This window comes from Stegodyphus dumicola, chromosome 5 (genome assembly GCF_044657685.1).
Source record: "Stegodyphus dumicola isolate Sdum_Otavi_A_Nest chromosome 5, ASM4465768v1".
NCBI lineage: Eukaryota > Metazoa > Arthropoda > Arachnida > Araneae > Eresidae > Stegodyphus > Stegodyphus dumicola.
Window position 1 is genome coordinate 219,345,177 of NC_140772.1, and position 23,702 is coordinate 219,368,878.

The 23,702-nt window shown below is 34.9% G+C and overlaps 1 protein-coding gene and 1 long non-coding RNA gene across 3 annotated transcripts in view; one reads left to right on the forward strand and one right to left on the reverse strand.

Moving 5' to 3' along the window:
- The window catches only part of LOC118184672 (phosphoserine phosphatase-like), a 75,261-nt gene extending 59,398 nt beyond the window's left edge, over positions 1-15,863 (reverse strand). Inside the window, exon 1 of one of the 2 annotated variants that reach the window (XM_085817671.1) lies at positions 15,719-15,863. The gene's annotated coding sequence lies outside the window, so the exon portion shown is untranslated. Of the gene's footprint in view, positions 1-5,199; positions 5,356-15,718 lie in introns of those variants that run through there. The other variant, XM_035354378.2, reaches the window with a different exon arrangement.
- The window catches only part of LOC146997412 (uncharacterized), a 47,307-nt gene that overhangs the window by 18,619 nt on the left and 4,986 nt on the right, over positions 1-23,702 (forward strand). The window lies entirely within an intron of this gene.

Genomic DNA, 23,702 nt, shown 5'->3' on the forward strand with positions numbered 1-23,702 from the left:
CTTAAGGAAAGAAAAGCTCTCGAAGATGTGCATTGAATGAATAAAAGAAAATTTTGTGTTCCTAAAGGTACTAAAAATGGTACCCTGGTCTTGGACGTTCCACGCTAGTGACTTCCTACTGCAGATCTCCTGCAGACATTTTGAATGATGTAACCAGTAATGATGAACGCTGCTGTCATTTGTACAGAGAAGTCTTAGGTTTATTCTCACGTTGTTACCGAATCGTATTCAGGGAAAATTTCTGCTTGACGACCAGAATTATATCGACAAGGTATCGCGATTAGGAAATCTTGAACTCTTCCCTCTTTATTTTCAAAGCTATACTTTTCTGTTAAATTTCTTTCCATACACTCATACTGTTTCTAGAATCCTCACTATTCTCCTTAGTGGAGCTTTAATCATTTTGTATTTTTTCCTTGTTGTGCTGAAAAAAAAAAGGAGTGGCACCTGTCATCCTTTGGAATAGTACACTATACGTATAATCAGGGCTTAAACTCAGACAGAGATCGACTGGAGCTGCTTCTTAGCATCTAAGTGGAATTGTAATTCCAGCCGATTCCCCAATTAAGACAAGGTCCGATATATTTTTTAACTCTTTTTTAATTAATTTAACAATTTATTAGATTTATCTTTACGTTTCTCTTAATTTAATTTAATTATTTTAAATGTTGGCTATTTTATTTATTTATTTATTCTTTCGTTCTTCACAGTCTTCCATGGGGCTCCGATACTTCTAATTTTAGAAATTAAACTGTGGCGGAAGGTAATAAATAAATGGAAGTAGAATAAGAAATGATTAGAGCTGATGTCAAAATAAGAAGTCTGCAGTTCGAATTCCCAGATCAAGTTATATAAAAAGTTGTTTTTCTCCCAATAAACAGGAAAGAAAATAGTCGCAACAGATTTTTTCTCTTTACGGATTTTGTAAAATCGGTCAAGTTATCATTTCCTGAAATAAAATATTTCTGACAAGTCAATGAACCTTATGTTATCAGTGTAGGAGGTTTAATGGTTGATTTTGATAAAAGTATGTTTCCTTTTATTGATTGGAGTAACTTTATTTACTCCAATTCTCAGAAAAAAAAAAACCTTTCTCATAAAAAAGGTCTGAAACAGGAAGCCACAAAGTCATCAGTCTGATACACAATTATCTCAGAAAGATTACAGAACTAAACTGCATTTGAACTGCTCATCATAAACCCCTGTTTCTAGTCTGGGAAATGAGTCAAATACAAAAGGCTTCTTTCAAGCTGCGATAATTTTGGTTCGTGGTACCACATTTGGGTAAAAGTACACGAAATTAAAATTTTATGCGAGCTCTCCATAATAAAAATCCCCGTTCGTAAGTTTCTCGTAATCGTATTACAAATATTTTAGCAAAATAATAAGAGTCTATATAATGCAAAATTGTTAAAATTACATGATTTAAACCACTTTTATCTGATCAAAAATACATCGAATAAAATTTTAATTAAATTAATTGGTGTAGGCTTTCTACCTCAAGGAGATTAGTAACAACAATAACTATATACCATAGTTTCTGATTATAATAGCTGATATGTCATCCAGTGATTTCAGTTTAAGCCTGCATCCACTTTACTGATCGCTGATATGCCTGAAAACAAATTGGTAACAACGCATCCCTAATGTTATCCTTCGGCCATAGCTGGAGGTACTGTTATTTAAAAGAAAATCTGAAGGAAGGGGGGGAATTTAAATTCTCACAAATTCTGCAAGACGAAAACATTCACCTACATTCTGTTACTTAAAATTTTACATTTTTTTTTATTTGAAAATTGTTGTAGAATTTTTTTGAGGGAAAGGCATGTCTTATATACAAATAAACAGAATTTGAATTTTGAATACAATATTTTTTGTTGTTGTTGTTGGACGAAAGGGGTATCGATAAAATTTTGTTAGAAGTACAAAGAAAAAAAAAAATCTGACGTGGACAACGCATGATTTCCTTGTACGACCTATTATAAATTATATGCACTTTTTGCTGCACTTCATGTAAACTTATTTCTTTGAATATCATTAGAGATATATTTCTCATTCAATTAATTGAATTCTCACTTCGCGGTAAGGAAAAATATGTAAAAACTTAAAAATCTTCATTAAAAACGTAATTACAGAAAAACCTGTTGCCCACGATATTTATCGTGCCAAGGAGTACAAGATTGCACCTGTCCTTGGCAAAAGCCTTGAAGCAGTGCTTAAATTGCGCCGGAGCCCGGCGCCGCTACTCCTCAATTTCTAAGATAAATTACAATTTTAGCCGGAGCGCACCGGAGCCCTAAATAAGATGAACTCGGGCACTTCTCTTTATAAAACTGAACCACAATTTAAAAGGGAAAAATTTAGAATTCCTAACGTTTTAGTTTAACAAGATGCAGACCTTGTAATACTCTATTTCCCTAGAAAAACGAATTCATGAGAGCATGAGACGCTCAAGTAAAGTCCCTTCACTCACATGCGAAAACCTTTCCCTTTAAGAAAAGCAATAAATTTGGGGAAGTTTGTTTAGAAACGCGTAAATTTCTCGCCATGCCATCGTATCTAGTGTATTGTTATCGATGCTTACAGTTAGTTATCCTCGCAGGAAGGAAAATTTGTGTTCTTAAATGTGCCTTAAGTGACAGCGAGTACAGTAAGAGTGAAATACTGAGATAAACTGCTGAAGCACGTCCTATACATCATCTTCCTACAGTATCCACTAATGGGGGGAAGCGTAACCAGCAAATTTACTTTCATCCTTAGGAGTCAGATTCAGGACTCCTTACACACATCTGCTCCATGGCTATAATTATATCAGCAGAGATCCGCGGTCAAAGAAAATGTTCTCTCTCACCAAGATTCCCCTCATTTTTTGTTTCCACCCACTTATACCCTCATTCTGTTTTGCCCTGGAATTTTCATCAGCTATACTTTAAGTATATTTGATTTTTTTGTGATGATAAAAGAACTCCCCCTCCACTACGGTCAGAGCTTAAAATGGGCCGGAGCCCACCGGGTCTCGGCTCCGGTGCTTCTTAGTTTCTGTAATAAATCATAATGCTAGCCGGAACGCACCGGAGCCCTGAGTAAGAAGGCTGGGACACTTCTTTTATGTAACTGAATAACAATTTCAGTAGAAATTTTCTCTCTAAAATTTTATTTTAACAATAAAATTATATTAAAAATCGCTTATTAGATTTCAATTTATCTCTTTACATTTTATTTAATTTTAATTATTTAATTACTTCAATCTTTAATTATTCCAATAAATAATAATTAATTATCTAATAATTATCAATTAAATTATAATTAATTATATAATAGTTATTGATTAAATAACAATTTATAAACATTAATTAAATAGCTTTTAATTAATTTGATAGTAATTAACTCTTCATAGGACTCCGGCACTTCTAATCTTAGAAATTAAGCTCTGCCTTGAAGCACCATACAGGTGCCAATACGACATTGCTCAGTTCCGCCCCCGGGTTTGAAGGAGAGCAACGCGAGGTGACGGGTCCGAAGGTCTACCACCCCTCCTTCCCTATCATTAACCTCTTGAATGGACTTTCGTCTCGCCGCATACTTACAGTGCCTCCCCCCATTAACAAAAACATTCATGCTTCCTCGGGGATCCGAATCCGAGCCCTTCGAGACGGCAGACTTCGAGACCGCCCAATCGGCGTAGTCGCTAACCACTATCCCGATTGGGCGGAGACAACAAACCTAAAACATCGAACATTGTTAAAAACAGTTATTATTTTTTTTTCAATTAAAATTAGAGTTTGTACGAAAGAAACAAGCGATTCGGCCAGTGGGCAGAAGGACAAAACGGCAAGTGCGCAAAAAGTTAAACTTTCGGACCCACTGGGCAAAAAGACACTGAAGTTGGTGCACCGACTGTCTTAATACACTTATACTGCCAAGAGATTCAAATGTAAACAAATAGCCGTCACATTGGACCTTGCGCCACTTACACATTGTTGGTAATTCTGGTAACTGCTGATAGTTTAAATTGTTGATAATTCTACAACTATTGCATTCAGATTAATTAAAGGCATAAAAGCTTTAATTGGAACATAAGAGCAACTTAAATCAGTCGCTCTTAAAGCAAAACAATGCACAATTTACCAACAAGATTTCAATAAATAAATAAATAAATATATATATAAAAAGAGTTCACCGAGCTGCGTAAGAGGATGTATACATATATACGTTTGGTGAGGTCAATTACAACAAAAACGGGAAGCGTGCAACTAGATCTCCATACGTACAGACTTGGCAATTTCCACACGTAAAAAATCCCCTTTGAATCCATTTTACATGTTTTGGGGGAAAAATATTTTCTTCTGTCCGTACGTACGTATGTCACGCAAAAAATATCGTTCAAATGCATTCGAAAGCGGTCAAAATGTATATTTCTGTTGAAATATGATACTCGAAATTTTTCGTAATTATAGTACTTCCTTTACTTTGTACAAGGATGTAAAAAACAGCGTTTTCACTAAGCACGTACTCATTTCAAATAATAAGCTGATTCTTATTTCAGATAATTATTCATTGATATTAAGGAGATGTTTCCAATAAAACTGAATGATCTTAATAATACTTTATATTTTTAAATAAATGTTTATGTTTATTTTTACTTTTTAATTCATTTACTTTTTATTTTTATTTTTAAATTAATTTCTTTATTTCATTTTATTTTTATTTATTTATTTGTTTTTTATCCTTCCCAGATTAAATATACTTTCATTACAGAATCACTATTTTACCTGCATTTCAATTTACATAAGTAACTAATGTTCTTAAAAAACTATAGATAAGAAATTTCACATTCTGTATCTGAACTGCAATAGCACGGAATCAAATATTCTTTGGCATAGTTAGTTTCTCAGAATACACTTTAGTCAATTAGCGTTTAATAATAAATAAATTTCAACTCTGAATGGAGCTGATTTTGTTAAATTTTCTCTGCATTTCAGAATATCTATTTCATCTGGGTGTCACTTCTCAGATCATCAGACATAGAACATTTGCTTATACGAGGCTGAATGCTCGAAATTTTAAGACTGTCGAACTTTTGTCTGCTTTATTACTTTGGTATTTATGTGTAATTTGAAAACTAGTTATATGATGAATATAAGGAAGAAAACGAAAGATAATTTTAATGAATATTAAAAATTAAATTATGTAACTTACACGAATAAAAAGCCAGCAGGGAAAGATCGACCTTTCCGTTCCGCTTACCGGATAAGAAGGAATTTTGTTTTGTGTTGCCGAAACGCCTGTGCAGTGTCCTTGACAGACCTTGACCAATAGAAAATAGTTGAAGGCCAAACGTCATATAGCGTCAGAAAACTAAAAACTAGCGACTGCCGCTAGAGCAAATAAAGGAGATATGTTGCTTGTTCACACAAGTCTAGTTCCTCTACACTGCATAAAAGTTGTGTGCATCTGCTTTTAGTTGTTTGGATTATATAATTCTCGAAATTACATTGAAGGAGAAAAAATTTCTAAGGATAACTGCTATGAAAGGATTCCAAAGATATTCGTCTTTTATTCAAACGATTATTACTATGTCTGCGTATTGTTAAATTTTTTGTTAATTTTTCTCTTAGAATTATCACAAATGCCCTTGGTGTTAACCCTTTGCGGCACAGTGTGTCCGGTCTGGACACACCTAAAGATTTCCTTTTGTACGCACAGAAAAATTGAACGAAAAAGGATTTATAGATTACTATAGGTTACTCTGAACCTTCTTTATTTATAGTAGATGGCAGCTCAACACAAACCACTCCATATATTTTAGCCATGTTTACTTTTTTAAGACCCTCATTTTTAAAAAAATTCTTCCAGATTTTTTTTTTTATTAGGGTATAAAAGGAATTGTTTGAAAAGAAATTTCTATGTTATCTTTTTGGCTATATGCTAATATCCTTATTCTATATTAGTTCTAAATTTTTACCTTGAAATCTGGCCTAAAATCAAACGACAAACCCTAGGTGTGTCCAGAACGGGCTCACCGATAATCTACGACAACTGAGAGTCTGTATTCTTTGTTTCTCTGCATCTCATCGGTCAGTTCATTGACAACAATGCTCGTTTCAGCACTCTTTTCGAAACTCTATTCAATCAGTGTGTGCACTTTGGGCACACCCACAAAATTAAAACGTGCTATCTTCACAAAATTTTACTTGTGTAATCCTCTAGGCCTAACCTAATTAGACTGCATACGTTTTTTTTTTTTTTTTTTTTTTTTTTTTTTTTTTAATTAAAATTTCGACTTTAAAAGGTTGCGTGCCGGAAAGAATTAAGTAGGCAACTTTAAATTTTGTCACTCGTTCAATATTGCATCTTTGTATTCTGAATTGTGACTAGACTTTCCTTCGCAACAAAAAGTCAGTAATAGCGAATATTTAAATTCTTTTGGTATTTTTGTCCACTTTTATACCTCAACAATAAAATAAGGTTAAAAAACATATTTTTATGAGCTAAAATCAATGCGAAAATTTTATATTATGCTTAATAAACAGCACTGAATAAAATTAGGGAAAATAATCATGGAGGTATAATATATGGTGTTCGAAATTGGAAACCGGAAACGTGTCAATTTTGACAGAAATCCCCCTCTCTTCGTACTATATTATCGACCATCGTCGATTCTCTTGTTTACAGCGGCAGGCTATGGCTCTTGGCAATATTCTCGATACATATATATATATTTTATTTGAAAATAAGAAATTGTTTATTTCTCTGGTATCGGATGTTCAAAAAGAACTGATGCATTAAAAAAAAAAAAAATTCTGAGGTGGACACCACATGACGTCCTCGTATGGGCTATTAAATTATAAACACTTTTTGCTGCATATCATTTAAACTTATTCGCTCAAATTTCATTAGAGATATATTTCTTATTCAATTAATTCAGTTCTCACTTCGCGGCAAAGCGAAAATGCATAAAATTTCAAAATATCATTATTAAAAACTGAAAATTATAAAACACCAAATACAGTTAAAACAATTAAAACAATTTTTTCCATTCAAATTAGAATTTCTAAGCAAAAACAAGCAATTCGGCCAGCGGGTAAGAAGATAGATTTTTCGGTGCGCAAAACTCCAAATGTAAACAAAAAGTTTACTTTTGGTCCCACTCGGCAAAAAGACACTGAACGTGCTGAAACTGACTTAAATCACTATTCTGCTAAATATCAAATGAAAACAAATATGGCTGCTATGGTAAAAATAATTAGGCTTAGCCGCGCTTAAAAAAATTGTCAATTGTTGATAATTCTACAATTATTGCATGCAGATAAATTAAAGGTATAAAAACCTTAAATGGAAGATAAGAATAACATAATAATTTTTAAAGCAAGAAAAAGAAGAAAAAATGCACAATTTCCCAACATACAACATAAAAAAAAAATTAAAAAGAAGAGATAGAGAGCTCACGAAGACGAGTAACAGACGAAAGACAGGACGAAAGACACACATATATATATGTGTATGTGTCTTTCGTCCGGTCGATTGAAACCAAAAAAGGAGGTGTACAACGACATCTTATAGCAGTCCTATATATAAAATATCAACGCTCTGAAGGTACTCGTTTTTTAGTTGCGCGAGATACATACATACGTACATACAGACGACACAAAAAAATTCTCTTCTGAACCCTTTTTAAATCAGTTCTGTAATTCGTTCGGAGGAAAAAGAGTCCTTTATTATGTCCTTACGTACATATGTCACGCAAAAATACCATTAAATTGCATTTGATAGTGGTCAAAATGGATATTTTGGTTGAAATGTGATGCCCAAAAATTTGTGCGATTACAGTACTTTCTTCACTTGGAAGTACAAGAAAGTAAAAAACAAAGCAGTGTTCTAGCGTGTTTAAGCAATGAAAAATGCCTAGAATTATATGTAATCAGCGGTCTGACAGAGCCGACAAAAACGAGCGAGAGAGGAAACCTTAAGCTCAATGGGTCTTACAGGGAGAGTGCTGATAGCCACTCCACAATTTCCTACCTTCCTGAAAAGCAGCAGGCATATGATTAGTGAAATTCTTTCAATAAACCAGAAAAATTTTATTACAAATGAGATAAAGAGAAAAATCCGAAGTAATATGCGTTTATTTAAATTTATATATTCTTGCAAAATTTACGATGAAGACTTATGTTTTAGTGCTAAAAAATCAAGCAAAGCAACAAATAAAGTTTCCTTAGAATGTATACTTCACATTCTTTCTGCCACTAGCGCAGCAACAGTAAAAGAAAAAAGTTTAAGAAACTTAAATAAATTACGAATGGAATAAATTTTCCGACCTTGTATATATATATACCGCGCCCATAATTTTCGATCTTATTTTTTTGCATTGAAAAGTGCGCGATATACGCAGGAATATACAGTATATAGAATATGTAATATTTATAACTTTTAGCACAACCGTCACGATGAGATTTCATGTAAAAAATAAAGATATTAAATAAAACTTGACAATGAGTTTCACCTCATTTTGCCTTATTGTCTGTCGCTGGCTGAGTTTCATCTCATTGTCTAAAGCGTTCTTCAAGAACCTCTTAAGAACTGTTCATAGAATAGTCAAACAGGTTCTTGAAGAAAGCTGATGTCATGCAATAACATTGTATTACGAATTTTGTGCATAAGTAGATAATTTTAGTGCAATTATATATGAAATTGTTGTATTTTTCTGTGTAATGTAACGTGAAAAATCTGAAAAGAGAAGCTATGCCGGAAAAGTAAAATACAGAGCTAGTGTATTTAGCATTGAGTAAATGAGTATCTCGGTAATTTGGCGAAATATCGCCAATCTGGCAACGGTTTTGGCGTCTTATTTTGGCGAAATTTGGGTCTGGCCCCTTTATCACCCTAATAAGTATTGTAATTGAATAAATGTAAATGATCACTGTAATAAGCATTGTAATTGAATAAATGTAAATGATCAGTGTAATAAGTATTGTAGCCGTAACCCTCATATGCCTTCCAATGATTTCGAGAAGCAGAAAGTATTAGAAATATCTCGGCGGCCGGTTGAAAACTATATTAGACCCGAGAGAGAGCATCTTGCTTCTCAGTTGCTTAGTAATTATTGTTGAAGTTGTAAATTTCGCGTGAAGTGAGATACAGCCGAGTTAGCTTTCTCTTTAGATGCACTTTGTATTGCGTTGTGTTTAACGTTCTTAGCAGTTTAAAGTGTAACTACTGACTGCAGTGTGTGATATTGTGAACACCTGTATGAGTATTTCTGTGGATAATTTCAGAACTCTGAAGGGTTTCTATTAATAAAATCAATTTTATTCACCTATCATCGAACCTGTGTGCATTCAATCTATTACGAACCCGTGCACATGCAACAATTCTTTACAGCTTCTGAGCGATTTTCTTTTAGGTTAAAACAAAATATTTGACTAGCCTTTTCATTTTCTGGCCATTGTCTCTTTTAAGAAATTCATCCACCTACTTAGCGTTTTTTGCATGGGCATTAAAAGTTTAAACTACTCTAAGTGATAGCGAAATGCAACACGATGAGCGTATGCGCAGAAAGTGATAAAACAATAACAATAAGTGATGTTTATTACAAAATGATACACATATACAAAGAGAGACTTTATAATATCCTTAGTAAGTTGTAGGACCACCATTGGTGGCAATACAGGCACGTTTAAAAAGGTTACAGACACAAAGAGCGGGAGGATTGTCTCCTGAAATATAGATGTCCACTCCCTGTTAACATGTGCCACAATTAGTCCTCTGAATGCGGCGGTGGCGACATACGCAAGCGACGTCCAATCACGTCCCAGAAACGTTCGGTGAGTGAGAGATGTGGGGAGACAGGTGACCAAGGAAGCACCTAGGTACCGTGCACAGCATGCTGGCTTATGCGCCAAATGTGCGGTCATTTTCCTGCTCGTAAATGGCATTCGGCACCCCTGAAGAAAGGATAGTGTTACCGGGCTGCACATGTCATCCACATATCGCTGGGCTGTCATATTACCAACCATACGGACTAGTAATGATTTGCTGTTGTAAACGATGGCTCCTCAAACCATAACGTTGCGTTGTCAATCAGTGTGGCGTTCCGCAGTTGTTGGGTTGGGTCCTGTCATGAAGTCGCTGTCAAACTCGTATACGGTGAACTGGCATGGCTTCGTCGAAAAACGTTTTAGCCCACTTAAGGTATCGCAAATGTACCCGTTGTTAGGCATATCAGTGCATTATAATTACGGTTAGAGACACATTTATGAAGCAGAGGTCACCTCAGTCAATCTTTGGGGACACTTTATCTTGATACACAGGAAATATGTTTTATTATTTTACACTTTTACAGCGCCTTTCTTTATATTCTAAGAATAATCTGGGACATCCCTTGAGCACAAAGCTCTCCCCCCCCCCACAGAGACTGTAACTTGTTTTTCAAATCCCTAAATCCATCTCTAGTTACGGCAAGGTATTTAAGTTATTTAAATATTCTGCTTCTTCAGTTTCCGATGGCCATACATCTAAAAGAATATTTATCCATTGTAAAGATTCTTTCAAACAATGCTTAGAACTGATAAGAAATATTTGATTTACAGTAAAATAATATTAAGAAATTGTACTATGTAATTGTAAAGTACATAGTACATAGTAATTGTATAGTACATAGTTGTAATTGTAAAGTATAATTTAGAAATAGTTTATTAATATTCCATGTTCTTTCAGACTCTGTTAAATTTATGTTTGTTAAGATAATTTTGACATCAGTAAGTAAACATAAGCCTCCTTTGACCTTGCTGCTTTTTTTATAATAAGAAAGGTAGGGTTAAGCAACTTGTGAATATGTTACATAACAGTGAAATGCGCAAGTAAAAGCAATGAAACCAGAGAATAGCTGCTAAGATATAGGTGATTTACGTCTTAGGTTGCTGACTTTGCTAAAGTTTTCTGAGGCTGAAATTACATCATTCCTTTTCCAGAAAACAGCTACTACGTCAACCTTAAGTAGCAAGGGAAAAAGAAAACCATAAGATTAATACGTAAATACTTGGCAATTTTCCCAACCTTAGACCTTTACGAAAATTCCTACGGTTTTCATCGCTGCGTAAAAAAGCTTTTAATGTTAGCTGAGCTTGCATACAAAAGAAAGTAAAAATTTCCCGAAAAGGATTTTTTTCTTTGCTTTATTTTGTGGAAAAGAATTATACGACATTTTTTCTAGACTAAATGACTGAGATTTTGATATGCATAGTTGCAAGTGGATATCTCAGCCTTAGACAAATTGCATATAGTAGAAATATTTTTTTTTATATATTTCAAATAAATAAAAAAAATTAAAGAAATATTATCTAACATTTTCCATCTTAGGTCACAACATAAAAAAGAATAGTATTTTAGCTTAGCCAGTTTACCATCATTATAAGGCTCTCTTAATTTTCCAAAATATTTACTTGCATCAAGAAATTTACATACATGTCTTTAATGTTTTCAATAAACTTTCTTGAAAATAACATATTCTGTACCATAAGGTTTTCCTTAATTATTTACTTCTCATTATAAAACTAATCAGTTTTCTAATAGTTAAGATAGTCCGTTAGCATTATACTTTTATATATTTATTCAAAATTTTCTAGTCTTCAACCAGTTTAAATCCATTGCTTAGTATACACACTAGCCTGCTCTAAAATAGCATTTTGCGCCATGCCGCTTTTCCTTAATTTTCCATCCATACGGCATTAACTCGTTATGCTGTTGAAGTAAGTATGCTAAATTCCTTTTAAACAAATTTCATAATGTTTATCAGAGTTAAAAGTTAGTATTACAGAATGAAGGTACTATAATTATCAAACACATAGTCGAGAAAAATAAAACAAAATTCAAATTTACCACAAGAAGTACACACTCTTTTCGGTATCAAAATATTTTTTTTCCTTTGACATTTACTGAAACTAGGGAAAATATAAAGTCCATTGTTATTATCTTCGCAAACGATAAAGTTTTCCTTACACTTTAAAATTTAAATAGAATGAATATTTACATTTGAGCATTTCTTGGAATCGATGAAAAATGTACTTTTATAACTTCATGCGTCTCATCTTCGGAATGAAAACGACGGCTACGTAAATTTTGTTTTACATTAGAAAATATCCAGAAGTCATGTATAAGAAGATCAGAAGAATAGTGTGGGTGTTCTATTACTTCTACGTGTTTCTGCTCAAGAAATTCAACTGTCAGTCTTGCTGTGTGAGACGATGCATCATAATGAAGAAGCGTGAGTCTCCTAATATTAACTGCCCAGCAGCGGCCGAGAGGTAAAATCGCTGAACACTGGTAGTTCGGTCCGAGGTTCGAAACCCGTGAACGGGGTGGCTGCATGGGCGTTTTCGTGGTTTTCCCCATACGAGTCAGTTTCCCTTAGAAAGTCCTCCACGAAGGCATCCCTCCCCTTACGCAGATAGCCCTAGTGTGCTTTGCCGTATTCTCAATACACCAATATGCCTAATTTTAACTTCTTTAGGAATTTCTTTAAGACACTCAGTGGTGTACCAGTTAATTGTAGCTCATCTTCTTTCCTTCTACATGGGTTTGACCAGTTCTGTACTCTTGAAGAAAATGGCATACATAACCTTTGATTGCTCGTCGTGTTCAGGTTCGGGTTCATATTCAAAGAACCATACTTTACTTTTGTGATGTGTTGGTAAGTCTGAAAACGGTATGTACGTTTTATCACCAGTTATGATTTTAGAAATAATGAGGTGTTTATTATCAGTAAGTAATTTTGGGATTTCTTTATTCATTATAACACAGTCCGTTTTCTGGTGCTCTATTAACTTATAGGTAACGAAAAGCTAATATTTGCTACGCAGTTCTTCATACGAGTACTGTTTCCTTAGTTCCAACTACATATAAAAATACTATAAACAAATATATTATATTTTAATGTTTGTTAATGAGAAACATATCCCAATTTTAACTATTGGACTTTTGTTTATGATAAATATGTTCAATATATTACATCCTTGATTTTAATGCTACCCATTAAAATGGCAGCTTTAGATCTTTCTAGTAAGTTATTGAGACGTCATTGGTTAAAGAAATGGAATACATACAGTGGTGGTCAAAATTGTGGACACTTTTGGAAATTTTTAGGTTTTTGAACTTAGTATGCTTATAGAAAATGTTACGTTTCGCAAAATGCAAACTTGAATATCTCATTTTAAAGAGAATTTATTACTGAATTCAATACAAAACACAAAATTCAATTATTTGCAATACAAAAAAATTTATATGTACTTTAATATAAATAAAAACCACAGTTATGAAGTGGTTTGTAATGTCTAGCTTTCCTGGCCAATCACTGTTCTTGTTCTGAGAACCAATCAAATGTTACTAACTGCCAGTAGAAGCTGACATCATGTTTATACTTGAAACAATTCATTATTTTGCTTTGTTCTGTAGAAGGAGGACCTGTTTCTTATACACTGCAAAAACAAGTAGGAATTTTTGTAAAAATTTTTTAATATTTAGTCACGAAACAATGACATCAAATAAAAGAGTAGATTGGACACCTAGAAAGAGATGTAATATTATTGTGTTAAGAGAAAGTGGTCTTTCCTATGCTGAAATTGCAAGACAGGTGGGTGGTTCAGTGACTACATCTGGAGTTCGAAAGTTTTGTTTACGATATCAGGAGACAAATTCAATATTTTTTTATTGAAAAAAACAAAGAAGGAAAAGGCCGAAAAAGGTGCACCACATCTATTGATAACAGAAGAATAAGAAGACTATGTCTCCAAGATAGAAAAATGTCATCAGCGGCCATCAGAAGTGATCTGAATGATGGTGTTTCTATCAGTTCAAGAACAATCAGGAGAAGATTAACAGATGTTGGACTGAGAGGTAGAATTCCACGAAAAAAGCCTTATCTTAATTTTCAGCAACGAAAAAAAAAAAAAAAAAAAGACTACAGTGGGCAAAGGAACACATTAATTGGACAGATGATCAGTGGTCACAAGTTATATGGAGTGATGAAACTAAGATATCGTTATTCGGTAGTGATGGGCGAAAATATGTAAGATGTGGAATAGGAGAGGAGCTACATCCTGACTGCATTCATACAAATGTGAAGAACCCAGTTAGTGTTATGATTTGGTCATGCATGTCAGCAAATGATATTGGTCGCCTTCATGTCATCGATGGGACACTGAATGCCAGAAAATACATTGACAAACCATTGACAATGACAACATTGAAAACCTAGAACCAAAACTTCTACCTTCCATCAGAGATCTCTTTCCCAACAACGGTTCGTTTATTTTTCAGCAGGGTTCTGGTCCTTGCAACACGGCCAAAATATCGAAAGAGTGGCTTCGTACAAAGAGCATTTAATTGTTGTCATGGCCAGGAAACAGTCCTGACCTCAATCCTATCGAAAATTTGTGGCACCGTTTGAAAACTCTTGTCCGAATGAGGCGGCCATCAAATAAAACGGAACTAATTGAGGCTATAATTGTTTCCTGCCATCATAACAAAAGAAGAGCTTAAAACTCTTGTCAGCTCAATGAAACGTCGATGTGAAGCTGTAATCAAAAATAAAGGGTACCCTACTAAGTACTGATAACTCACTGCGGTCATCACTATCTGATGTATATCGATAACTATTATCGTTTAACTTTTTTTGTATTGCAAATAATTGAATTTTGTGTTTTGTATTGAATTCAGTAATACATTCTCTTTAAAATGATATATACAAGTTTGCATTTTGTGAAACGTAACGTTTTCTATAAGCATACAAAGTTCAAAAACATAAAAATTTCCAAACGTGTCCACAATGTTGGCCACCACTGTAGTTCCCTAAACCATCAAAACAAAGGAAAAAATATCCGTGTAGAATATGACAAAAGTGCTGATTTAAGGGGAAAATTTATTCTCTGTTCATTAGAGTAAGGACATGCAAAATAGATCAGTAAGGCATAACACATTTTCTTGGAATATTCCCACCTATTTAATTCTAAAACTGTGAAGATAGCTTTGATTTGAAAATAATTTCTCTTACAGGTCAACACTACTTTGCGCACTACATTTAATTAAACTTATATTTTCTTCAAATGTATTGTAAATCATTTATAAATTTCTATCATTTTGCGTAACATTTGCGTAACATAAAAGAAAAAAAATACTTCTGGACATACATTCAGATTACTATTTTGCAATATGATTGACCATGAGAACCACTTTACAGATGATCTAATCTTTTAAAATATGCTAATTACTATTTTCACTCAAGGATTTGAAATTCTGGAATTTTCTTGAGTTATTTAATAGTTAATGATTAATTTTTAAAGAATGTATAACTAATGAAAGAGGAAAAAGATAACATTAATAAACTTGCATCTTTATTCATGTGCAAAACAGTTCATTCACTAACCACTAAGAATCAACTGTTTCTATTATTGTATAAGTTGATTTTTTTTTACTTATTACTGATAACATAGCTTCATATATTTTATCTTAAGCGGGAAAAAACTGATATTTTATCTTAAGCGGGAAAAAACTGATGAATCAAAACTCATGAGGTTAACTCCAATATGCTATGCCTTAAACGGTTATTTAAATTCAACAAAATAAAGAATTTAAATTCCAGAAATAACCATAGCGGTAATAAATAAATAATCATCAACAAATAAAAATAATAATTTAATTATAAATAAATAAAGTTAATGCTTACCCTTCGTGGATAAAGGGAAAAAAATTACATGCTGTTCTTGTAACAAACAAGCTGATTAAAGTGTTCTATTACATTACTGAGTGCTTTTATACCCGTTCTAGCCGGTAATAATCTCTGTACATAAAAAGTTTCGCGAGAATCGGAAGATTCAAATTACATCACCCGAAAAACTTGTTTTCTTTCTGGAGTGTTGATTTTGAGACTTTTTTTTTTTTTTTTTTTTTTTGGCCTTTTGATCTATTTATTATTTTTTTTTTATCCTTCTAGATAAACTCTGAAAAGTTTTTGATAAACTCCAATCTCGATAAGAGTGAATGTTTCAGTTTATTAGTTTAGATGACAGAACGACTGTATCTGTGTCTTTATCAAAAGGAATCGCATGAAGAGATTCTGATCTTCAAAATACTCGAAATTTTGAGTCATTCATCCTCACAATGAAGGTAGTGTTGCGTAAACGTAATTTGCTTAGCTTTTGGTGAAAGTGTTCCCGGCAGTCGTAAGATAAGTATGCACACAATTAATAAATAAAAAAAACTCATTTTACGTCTATCGCATCCGTGAGTGGCATTTACTCTCAAGATAACTGTTACTATATAGAATATTCTCTTTCTGGTAATTTGAGCATTCGTATAAATGAAATGAAACATTTCTTTATTTAAAAAATTTCCAAACCAGACCCAGAAAATTTCATAAACGTAATCGTCATTTTAATCAGCAGATTCGACTTTTTCTTAATTAAGATTAACGAAGGTTCTGATTCTAAAGAATTTTTAATACTTTCTCTGCAGAAAAAGCCATTGCTTCTTCCATTATTTCTCATATTGACACGCCTTCTGAAAGGATTAAAGTGAACTGAAAATTAAAAAAAATTAAAAAATGAAATAAAAGAAAGTGACGCAGTGCAGTTAGCGCAGGACTCACGAAAAATGTGTTAAGAATACATTCATATTTTACTGTTTATTACTGTATTCTATATTTCCTGGCTCATGAGCAAGCCTCATTTAAATTTTGTTTGTATAGTTTAGTAATTTGTTCTGGCAATAGTTATGTAAATTTGTTTTCGTTGAAATAGATTTTATTCTAAGAATATTCACAGCAGGTATAGTTTTTTTGTGAAAGTGATGGTTTTAGAACTATGATGTGAGTCCATAATCAAGCGCTACTTCATTCTTAAGCGTGATTAATATGTACGGGTACTGAAAGCTCTAAAAGGCTTTGACTTATTTCTTCTAAACTTTAAGATAACTGGCGTCTGCTACAGGATTATTTTCGTATTTAAAATGTTTCAAGTAATAAATGGTATTGAAAAGAAGCTTTGAAACATGCTGTGGAAGAGATTGAGGAAATTTGCCACCTGTGGTTACAATAGCAGGTTTAAAAGACTTCGTTTTAAACAGTACAGAGTACAAAATTGATCAGGAGTTTGCTCAAGATTTATAAATAGCTGCTAATGCGTATCGAACGTTGTTAGAGCAAAGACAAAATGAAAAAGATAAGTTCGAATTTTATCTCCAAAAAAAGAAAATAAGCTTTAAAAGCAATAAGCTTTAAAAAACGAAGAAGAGCTACCAAAAATGAAAACGATCATGAATTGGAATTGGCAAGAATCCAAGCACAGAATCAAAGTGAGTCATTTCCATCTATTTCGGTTTAGGATATAAATAGCTCGAAACAAAAATTTGCTTTACCTACTTTTAGACAGCATTGGGATGACATTAAAGTTTGGCTTCCTTTGTGGAGTCAGTTTGAACAAATTTATATAAAGATGAAAATATTGTGCCAGAGGATATTGTCGAGTACTTAATTCAAGCGACCATTACAGGTTCTCGCGCTAACGAAGTTGTCGAGTGTTTTTCATATACTGATTATCAGAAGACTGGGGGAAGTTTAAAATCCCGTTTTGGTAGGGATCACGATACTCTTCTATTATCGGGACCGGATTCAAAAATGTATGTATGCATGCACGTGTATATATGCATAAAGTAATTATTGCTATTGATCGGAAATTAGTTGACTTTTCAAGGGGAACAAACCAACTCCCGTTCGATGAACAATAATTAATAAACACGAAGGTGTTTCGTCTTTTACTCAAGTAATAAGGTGATGCCAAACTGGCAAATTAAGTTAGGCCAAATATTTCCGTGAAGTGAAGGGATTTAGAACTAAAGTCGAGTATCAAAGAACTCATTAAGCATTTTCGCTAATACAATTTTGAGTGAAAAGCAATTTATGTAGTAAAATTGATAAAATACTTGAGTATTTTCCCCTCGTTTTTATGCATTTTAATTAAAAACTATTTGTAAAAAAATTAAACATTGGAAATTGAAATTATGAAATAGAACTCAAAGTAATTGAAATGAACATTAGAAAATTACTAAATATAATACAATCTTTGTAAAAACAAATCAAATAATAAAATTGAAAAATTAATATATATGTATATAATAAGAAAAGGGAATGTACATGAAGATATAAAAGGCCAGAAAAAGCATTAATTAACTAATGTTCTTTCTAGTGGGAAGTGGGCAAAGTGTTTTCTTCGGCGTCTTACTCAGAAGGGTTGTGTGTCCGAAATACTTTATCGGCAGCGGGGGCTTTGAATTATTTCAGGCGGTCGGAATTAAACTTCCTACCTGTGGGTTCACTCTTTTTAGATACTTTTACTAAAATTAATATTAGGAGATAATATAATCAATATTTCTTTAGTAAATAAATTATTATTATCTTACTTTACTTTAGTATTAGAATAACTTGTTTTCGAACTAAGTGAATTTAAGATCATACATATATGTGTGTGTATACACACACATACATACGTATGCACATATATACATGCACACATGAACACATATATCCATATATGCATGCATTCATACATGAAGCGGTCTCGAAAGCAGAAGAGTACCGGGAAGACAATTTAGTCGAAGTATGCATAAGGGAATTGTTGAAATTATCATAACTCTTCAAACTTTCAGAAACGTTATATATGACAACGGATAAATGTTCCTCTCTGTTATATCCAATGGTTGAGTCTCGCATTCTAGCTGAATTTTTAAAAGAATAAAATCGCAGTAATTCTTCTGATTCTAAAATGGATGTGAAATACCGATTAAAATGCAGTTTTTGAGAGCGGAAGATGAATAAACTTAACTATAGCTGGTTTCGGTCTACGAAAATACTAATAACTCATAACAAAAGAGCATTCTAGTGTGGAATATTTACGAAATCAGGTGCCAGTAACGCAGGATTATTGACAAGTTACGAAACCAAGCATTTTTTCTTTAACAATCTGAATTCTGACTGCTTTTCCACGCAGGGAAAAAAAAAAAAAAAAAAAAAAAAAAAAAGCTTATTGGAGAAGCAAAACATTTTAACAGAAATGCTTTGCTGCTGTACTTGCTTAGCTCCTGGTCACACAGTTAAGAAATGCCAAATTTTCCTTAACTGTGTGATAACCTGTAACAGTAAGTGCTTGATTTGCTCTAAAAAACAGGTGCCTTTAGAGTGTGATGAGTTTGATACACAAATCAGAGTTGTGCAGTAGGGAAAAAAAGAAAAAGAAAAGCTGACCGATGGAGAAGTTAGTTTATTTAATTTCAATAGACATAGCCCTGGAGCTCTCCTTCAGACGCTGAAAGTTAAGCTTATCTCTGACGGTAAACAAAAGACTGTGAGATTACTTTTAGATTCAGCTTCGCATAAATCTTACCTTTCAAAGAATGTACACTGTTGGCCACTAAAATTGCCACACCATGAAGGAAAGCAAATGCAAAAAAGGATATTTATTGCACGTAAACGATGTGGCATGACGACTAAATGATTAAATTTGTACGCATTTTGGAGGTTTACAGGGGTGCGAAATTAGTAGAATCAGCTGGCACCCCTAGCAGCTGAAACGGCCCTTACCCCATTAAGCACTGAAATCGAAATCGAGTGAGTGATTAGGCGGCATTTAGTAGCCTCTGCTACTTTAACCGTCTCTGTTGGAGATATGCCCTAAGTTGTTGGGAGGAATTGGAAATTAGGGTAATTTACACCGCATCGATGAAGGTGAAGCAGGAACATGTGCTATAGCACGTGATTTACGCTAGTTGACTTAGGAGAAGAGGGTTTCAGCATCTGGTTCTTCATTGGCCGCCGTACAAGCTGTGATGTATCTTCACTAGTTGAAGAAAGATGATTCGTGGAGGCCCGTCACGTGGGTGGTCCCCACCCAAGTACTGACCCCAAGCTTTGCTGGTGGTGGTGGTGGTGGTAGTAGATTTATGGCGCAAAGCTCTACAGGCCATATGCGCCAAACACAGGGTTCGTTTTTCAACATATAAACTATAGCTTTTAGATAAAGAAAAAAGTCTAAAGACAACAGCACACTTTTAAAATCGAGGCAAGTAAAAAGATATTAAAATGGTGGGATGAAAATGAGTGAGTGAGTGAGAGATTATGGCGCAAAACCAAAGATGATTATAGCGCGCCAAACACGAGATGGGATGATTACAATTGATGAAATTAAAATACAATAAATAAAAACAAGAACTTCCTCCTTACGATTTCCAGCAAAATCCCAATGCTCAATTCTAGACTTGACATTTCTCAACTTGTTGTGATGCTGAACATCCCAAATTTGCTGCCATTTTTTTCGGACCTTTCCCTTGATGACACAGCAAATATCTCTAAAAGGTATAAGGCGACTGGACAGTTCAACAGCAGATTTTGCTGCGATATCTGCAAGCTCATTTCCTTTTATTCCAGCATGTCCAGGAACCCAGCAGTACAGGACTTCATATCCTCGAATCGTTAAGTTTATATGAATTTTGAGAACATCCACTACCACCACCATTCTGAGTGTTTTCTCTGGCTTAGCAATAGGAATTACAACAGCTCTCCTCCATGCACTGGGAAAGGTATGCTCCTTCCAGACTCTATTGTGAAGAGTGAGAAGGGCATTCAGTGACTTATAGGACAGATACTTTAGCATTTCGTAATTTATGCCATCAAAACCCGGAGAAGACCTATGTGTCTGCAACAAAGCTCTCTTTAATTCCAGCATAGTAAATGCTCTATTGTAAGGCTCAGATTTGGAAGAGTTGAATGCGATGGGATTTATTTCAGAGTGCTGCTTGATAGAGAGAAATGCAGGTGAATAGTTTCTGACGGCAGCAAATGTCTCACCAATAGTATTCGCAATTTCTTCTATGGAGCTAATCACTCGGCCATCTTTTTCCAAAAAGGAAAATGAGTGGTCCCTATATATTCCGCATGCTTTTCGAACTCTTTCCCAAACCCACTTACTACGGGTAGAGGATGTTATTGAAGACACATATGAAATCCAAGAATTCCTTTGGCTCCGCCTTCTTACTTTTCGTGCATTTGCTCTGGCTCTTTTAAATGCTATGAGGTTTCGCAGAGTAGGATATCTACGAAAAATACCCCAAGCTTTTTTCTGTTTTTTCAGTGCTTCATGACAGTCACGATTCCACCACGGTTTCGTATATTTTAGTATTTTTCCCGATGTTCTAGGAATGGAAAGCATAGCTGTGAATAATAGTATTAGTAACAGCTTCAACAACATCATCGATATGCACATCTTCTACCATTTTTTCTGTGAGCTCTGCGGAGAAAGAGAAAAGTTCCCAGTCTGCCCTGTCCAGTATAAACCGAGGGAGTCTCGACATGGGGTTTGCTCCACTTCGTGCAAGAGACACAAAAATGGGATAATGATCGCTGTTGTAAAGATCATTTCCGACACTAAAAGTGCAAAATGGCAACAGAATTGGTAAACAGATGGCAAGGTCGAGAGCGTGAAATGTCCTTGAAGGCTCATGGAAGTAAGTATCCTGCCCATTATTCATGAGAGAAAGGCTATGAGCTTCAATCATTCGTTCAATTTGTCTTCCTCGGCAATTTGTATCTTTACTACCCCAGAGCGGACTATGGCCGTTAAAATCTCCTATTATGATGAAAGGCTCAGGCAGCTGCACTATAAGACCATTTAAATCTTGCTGATCAATGTGCTTATTAAGAGGCAAATAAAGAGAAACGACTGAAACTACAATATGAAAATTTACTTGTACAGCGACAACTTGGAGGGATGTCGTCAAAGGAAATGTATTTGATGGATAGTCCAGTGAGGTGAGGAGGTCTACACCCCCACAGGCACGCTTCCCTGCAAGGTTATCCTTCCTGACGAAAGAAAACCTCCGAAGTTTTGCATGTTCGAGTTTCAGATTTGTTTCCTGTATTGCTAAGCACACATGATGATAGGCATTTACTATAGCTTTGATATCAAGCAAAATTCGGTGGAAACCGCGACAGTTCCATAATACGAGGGTGGCCATTATGATTGGGTTTTGTTCTTTCTGTGCTGTTGTTTAGTTTTTCGTGGAAGTAGATGCTTGGGAACTTCTAGACCGTCTTCTATTTCCATACGGTCTGAATCCGCAGATTCAAAAATCATCTGATCAAGAGAGGAGGCTAGTATGCTAGGACTTATATTTTTATTATTTATTTTGTGACTTACAGTTTTAGGTTTACTTTGAATCACTCTTTTTTCTTTTTTTTTTGTATTAAATGAGTTGAATTTTCCCTTTTCTTGTTGGATGCAGTCGGTTGGGTTTTATTTTGTAGAGTCTGCAGGCCTATTGATGTTTGTGTGGCAACTGTACGAGATAATTTAACAGCACTGGCTATTTGGTCGAAGCTGTGTGCTCTGGACTTCTTTTTCCGATTTCCATTTTGGGCACAAGTGAGAAAATGCTGGGTGGTCACCCTTGCAATTTATACACAAAGGCGCAGCGGTACAATTATCAGAATCGTCGCCAATCTGTGAGCATCGGGGGCATGTGAGGCTGCCACGACAAGACGTCTTAGAATGGCCGAAGCGCTGGCATTGGAAACATCGCATAGGGTTTGGAATACAAGGTCTTACAGGAAGATTTAGATATCCGGCCTTAATATTCTTAGGCTGATCAGGCGTGTTGAAGGTAAGGATCACGTGTTTCGTGTCTATCAACTTACCTTCTTTACGCAGATTGATCCGCCTAACACCGCAGACATTTTCGTCGGACAGCTCAGAAGTGAGCTCTTCTTCAGAAGAATACAGAAGGTCGAATTCTGAGATTACACCATGACAATAATTCAGTGACTTATATGCTGTTACAGTGACATTCGCTTGCCCAAGTTTAGTTATTTGAAGTAAAGAAGCAGACTGGATGTTTGAGGTTGTATCATTAAGCAAGTCTCCAGAGCGGAGACGCTTTATATTTCTCGGCTCACCAATACAGGAATGAATATACTTATTTATTACAAAAGGTGACATCTTTTGCAGCTAGGATTATTTGCATTTGCATCTGTACTTAATTTTTTAGCAGTAGACTTTTCAGAACTAGGTCGAGTGACTGGAGTGACTTCAAAATCGTTAATTAAATAAATGTGTGAATTGGCCATATTGAAGTAAGAAAAGATTCGGGTCCGACGGCCCCGGCTACCACGGAGCCCAACAAGGGATCAGATTCCTGTTTTAGGGCTAGCCGAACCTATACGCAAACTGAAGCCCCACAGTCGGCTTTCCCGAAAGCAGGTACTCCCGAGAGTTTATCTCCAAGCCACTGACACAAGGACTAGTGACCAGCCAATTGACACCTGTGAGGACGACTAAGGTGCCTCCTGTGAAGCTGAAGCAGAGGCCAAAGCAGTGTGTTGGGGACAGTACCTCGCCCCTCAACTACCAGGACCCTCCTTTCCAGCGACACGGGTCTCCACGCCCGGCAAACACGTGAGCAGTTTTCTCGCCACTCGAAAACTAGAGACAAGGGCTGCTCCAGTCTCTCGTGACGAGCCCCAAACTCCGTACAGAGAAACCACAAGGAAGAAGGGAAGGGAAAAAGTTCCAGCCAAGAGGATGGATCACTGGGGCTATAAGATCGTGACACCCGTCTCACCTAGAAGATGATCCCCTGAAGGGCTAGGGTACCTTGGGATTGCCACA